Here is a 5,123-nt window from a genome sequence, read left to right as displayed (position 1 = left end):
ATGTGTGTTGGGTCATGAGTGCTGAAGTGTTCCTCTAATTTCTGTTTGAGTGTTTTTTGCATGTTTAATACCTTTTCTTTAGATTGATCCTGGCTGATTTGAGTTTTGATTTATTGCTTAATTGGAATGGTTTCATACCTTGCTTTGATTAAGGTTGTGAACCTCCATGGTTTCAGTTTAGAAGTTATTAAAGTTATTTCTTTTGAGTGTCCCACTGCCAGAACATGTCCTGATGTAGTTAGTGACTGATGTATATTCCTGTATGTCGATGTATGATCCCTGTGTGGCTGTCTCTTTAAACGCACCCCAGTCAGTGCCTTCAAAACAGTCCTGCAGGAGTGATTCAGCTCCTTCAGGCCACACTTTCACCATTCTGAGTGCTAGTTTTGCTTGCCTGCACAGTTTACTGTATGGGGGGAGGAGAGACGGATCTGAGCAGTGTATAGTACCTCTAGTGCTTCCTTGTCATTTGAGCTGGGGGGGAATGTAGATGATGATAAGCTGTAAATGCCCTCAGCAGATAGAAGGGGTGGCATTTGATCATTAGAAAATTTAGAGTGGCTGGGCAGTGTTTTGTGATGGTAGATGCATTGTTGCACCGCGCGTTTATAAAAGTGCATACGTCCTCGCCTCTGGTGTTACCGGACTCTGCAGTTCTGTCCATGCGGAAAGCAGAAAACCCATCTAGGTGCATCGCCTAATTCTGTTAGCCATGTTTTGGTGAATACATGAGTCCAGAGTCACAGCTGAAATTGACAACTAGTTTAAAGCTACTGGCTCCTTTATAATTGGGAAACAAGTTTATACAAAATGTTTAAATGCCTTTTCAATTTCGGATGTGGCTCATGTTTGTGACTTTTGGTGGGCAATTTAAGCTTCCTTAAGCTCAACAGGCAAAATGTGCAAAATGTAACTGTTGGTCTATTTTTCTTGGTAATAGTTGACTTTCTTGGTGAAGCATTGTTTCACTTCTCTGGCTGTCTTTCTGGCTTTGAAAGATCAAATTTATTTCATGGGTGCATATCGAAGTAGATCTCTGCAATACGAGGGACTTGGCACACCAGCAGACTCCTTGTCATGTCAGCCAGGTTCTGTTGATGGGTGGTGGCACAGGAACCACACTTGAGCCCTGGACTGGGGGTTTTCCTGTTGGCTTGTCGTGAATGCAGTTTGCTGTGAACATTTTCAAAAGTGGAAATGTTGGCTTGAATGTTTCTAAAAAGTGCAGAGGATCAAGTCTAAATCTCCACCTGAGTAACTTGTAGATGTGGTACACTCTAGACTAGGACTGCAGCTGGGGTTCTTTGTAAGGATTAAGTTGCCCTAAAACGAAAATGTTTTCACTGAAAGTAAGGCTGTCCGTTTTAGTGCAGAAAGGGGAGGGATGAGTTTCCAGCTGTCTGGAAGGGGGTGTGTGCTGCATGAAAACTAATTATTTTGTTAGAGGACTCTCTTGTTTTTCTTTTAAACAATTCCAACTGCTACAGTAAGTTTTTTTTTTTGTTCCATGTACAAGTTTGGTACTGATGTATAATATACAAAATGGTATTGTTTTGCCCTGAGTATCTTGTACAGCAGCTAATACAAAGGAGATGTGGCTGTAAAAGTGTCAACCTGGGCAAAGTGGTTGTCGAGCCTTTACTTTGAGGAGTTTCTAGTCATTGAGGAATGTGAGACTTGGTTTGATCTGTATGTGTACAGGCTGTAATCACCCTGATGGTAGATGCATGAAGTGGCTGGAAGGTTTAAATCCACTGGTTGTGGCCCATCACTAGGTTTTGAGTGCTATTAGTGCTTTTGAGTTTGTTCTGAGTGTTTAAGCTTTTAAACCCTTTCAGTCCAGGCTGCAGCTCTTTGGTACTGAATATGGTCAGTGTTTTTCTCATTCTGCGGTGGATCTCAAGAGTATTGGGGCACCTTGAATTGTTCTTTATGTAAAACCAAAATTTAATTTGGTCTTTAAAAGGCACATTACTGCAGCCCTAGGTACGTGTTAAGAGCCCGAATATTGACCATTACTTGATTGGATGTACAACTGAGAATTTGACTTAATACCAGGCTGTTTTTTTTTTTTTTTAAAAGAGGGATTTGTTTGACTGTTTTGTCTACATGGAATACAACTGTAAATGGATTTGGTCATCCTCGTTTACCTGGGTTATCGGACAGTAGAATTTAAGCTAGAAGTTTTTAGCTCAATTTTGAGGGAGGAGTTGAGCTGGTCATTTGTATGTTTGCAGATGGATGCACCTGGGATCTGTAGTACTTGAATGCTTTTTGTTTTGTACTGTATGTGAATTTCAGTGGGTTGGTGACAATTAAGATGGAGTTTTGAACTGAACCAGAGATTCTTTGGAAGTCTTCTATTGGAAGAGCAGAACTACAGAGAAGCTGACAGTTGTCTTTTCGGTTACTGCCTGAATTGCTGAACTTGTCTACTGTGTGATGGAGAGCTTGCAGGAGTCAGTCTTAACACGGGTACATGCCACCATGCTGTTGACCGGGAGCTCAATGGCTGGCTAAAAGGATACGATCAGTTTGATTTGATGCAAGTATTGAAGTCCTGCGCTTTTAACAGTGGAGAGTGAAGAGATGTTTTGCAGGTTATCCTTAAATTTCGTGGCTGCCTATGGATCTTGGAGCAGTTGCGAAGCAAGGATCTAGGAGGATTTTGTTCCTGGAGCAGTGGTGAGTTTCACTTTTGTCTAATCCATGTCCAAATCAAATGAATTTTTAATTTGTCCTTGCGTGTAAGACGTGTTCTGAAGGTTGACAAGCTGCTTTTGAGTTAGGCCTAGTTTTGAGCTCTTGATGTGATGCTTTATTGTGCTAAACATTGAGTCATAGTGGTGTATTTTTTTCTTTTGGCTTTTTTCTGGCTCATTTTTCCTCCCTGTTTGGTTGAGGTATTTGTAAACTCATGTGCATTTGAGTGGCTGTCTTTCTGGCTCTGGAAGATGAAATTACTGCTTTGTATGTGATTTTTATTTCATGGGTACACATGTAAATGAATCACGTTAGATGCATAGCAGTACTATGGTGACTTGGCACACCAGCTGCTGTCTCTAGTGTCGAGTCCTTGCTGTAGATGGCACGTCAGCCAGGTTCTCTCGATGGGTGTCGGCACAGGAACTGCTCTCCTCCCTGGGGAGGAGCTGCAGTGGATCCTGCGGCAGGAGCCCTGGACTGGTGGGTTTTCTCTGCAGGGTGTTTTCCTGTTGGTAAGTGTTCCACTATATGTTGGGAGTGGAAATGCTGGCTTGACTGTTTCTAAAAAGTGCAGAGGACTTGGTCTAAATCCTTCTCTCCGTTTTGGGCTCTCTGCTGCCAGATGAGATGAGCAGGCTTGTGCTTCAGAGGGAGGATCTTTCATGACCAAGAGCACAGATGGGGTTGGGCTCTGGGATGTTTCTGTGAAGATCTGCCGGAGGAGTGGGGTGCAACTTAAAAGCTGCATCAGAGGATCGAGTTGGGTGAGTTTCTTCCCCCTCCTAGGAGGCCTGATGGAGCATTTTTATGCTCTGGGTGTATGTTGGTTTGAGGTACATTTGTGTAGACTGCATATTGTGACATAAAGTCCAGTGAGTTTATTGGTTAGGCAGCTGTTGGCATGTGCATGGGAATTGTGTAGTACATTTAGAAAACTCTTCTTACAGTTTGTTGCTCTTTTAATGGACATGAAAGATACTGTTATCGGAGAAATGTGGGAGAATATGAAAGCCTTGCATTTTTAATGAATTTGATATTTGGTTTTGTAACCTACGTTAAATGCTTCAATTTGTCTTTTGTGTCAAGCTGAAGACCTAGGCGGACAAGCAAATGGATCTATGTCCTTGGTAAGCAGGCAAGGAAAAAATGGCTTGAGGGAAGGGATAAGTTAACGGCCTGTTTTGGGATGTAATTTGAGAACTTGTGTGCAGATGTTGAAATGCTTTAATGCAGATATTGGAGATGGACTTTACCGCTGTGGTAGGAGCCCTGCACTGTGGGTTTTTGCTTTTGCACATTTCAGGGTGGTTTTCTGTTGGGTTTGTTCTGGAATTGTGTAGCACTGAACTGATCATTTTGGTCAAAATGGGTGTTGGGAGTGGGAATGTAGACTGGACTATTTCTGACTAGTGCAGAGGACTGTCGAGCTTTTTTTCCTTTAGGTTCTCTGCTGTCGGGGGGTGACCAGGCCTTTGCTGCCGAGAGAGGACCTTTAACAGGATGGGAGCCCAGATGTAGCAGACTGAGATCCGTCTGTGAAGATTTGCCAGAAGACTCGTGGGCCTGTTTTGATTTTGGAAGACTATGGCCACGGAGGAGCATCGATACTGCTGTACAAGTTCCTAATGACAAGCGAAGAATGAGGGGGAGGCCTTTTGTGGGGTGGAAAGAGGTTCAGGTGGTGCATGAAGCTATAAATGAATCTCTGCACACTGGTCTTGTAAAGGCTGTTTGGCTCTTGGATTGTAACTTTAGCACCTGAGCCACCTGGCAGGGAGGAGACAAAGTGACTTCCAGTGTGGGAATGGGGAGAGTTTAGTCTTGTAGCTTGGGAACCATTTTGTAAATTATGGGCCATTTGAAAAGCAGAGTTTGAGAGTCTAAGGTCAAGCAATGATTTATTTGCATGGGTGCACACATGCACATAAATCTTGCATTGGCTTTAGAGTAAATTGAATTGAGCCCCTAAAGTAGAAATGAGTAAAAGGAGTAGTTATGCCATCCACTCATGTGGGGAAAAGAGGCATTGGTTTAGCCGAAAGTTGCTCTTTTTCATACCTGCACAGAAAGCACTTTTGTCATGGGGGGGGATTTGTGTTCTGTTTTGTGGATTTGTAAGTACTTTGCTAGACAATGTTCTCCTGTCTTGAATGTATTTTTGTCTGTATGGCGGCATAATAAAACTTGCTAAACGTACCAAATCTGTTCGTGTTTCTTGCATGTTGATTGTGGTTGTACAAGGTGCTGTTCATTATATTGAATACATACTGGCACTGGATCTGCTTTTCCCTGCATTGCTGTACTTGGACATTTTACACCCTAAATGAGTTTTTGATTTCAGTTTTTTACTACTCGGGATTTAGGTTACACTCTGCGTACATTTGGTGTAGGTAGTGGATAGTTTTTTTGGATCTAAG

General features: G+C 42.6%; 1 long non-coding RNA gene across 1 annotated transcript; it reads left to right on the top strand.

Annotated features, from left to right (window-relative positions):
• The first annotated feature begins 1,557 nt into the window (after positions 1-1,557).
• Positions 1,558-4,789, top strand: LOC148814058 (uncharacterized). The gene is made up of 4 exons (XR_016086143.1): positions 1,558-2,685; positions 3,329-3,470; positions 3,793-3,833; positions 4,149-4,789. It is a non-coding gene; the product is annotated as an uncharacterized LOC148814058 (long non-coding RNA).
• The last annotated feature ends 334 nt before the right edge of the window (positions 4,790-5,123 follow it).

Source organism: Atractosteus spatula, chromosome 27 (genome assembly GCF_055471065.1).
Source record: "Atractosteus spatula isolate fAtrSpa1 chromosome 27, fAtrSpa1.hap1, whole genome shotgun sequence".
Classification (NCBI taxonomy): Eukaryota; Metazoa; Chordata; class Actinopteri; order Semionotiformes; family Lepisosteidae; genus Atractosteus; species Atractosteus spatula.
The sequence above is the reverse complement of the archived record's forward strand: the minus strand, read 5'-3'. Positions and strand labels throughout refer to the sequence as shown.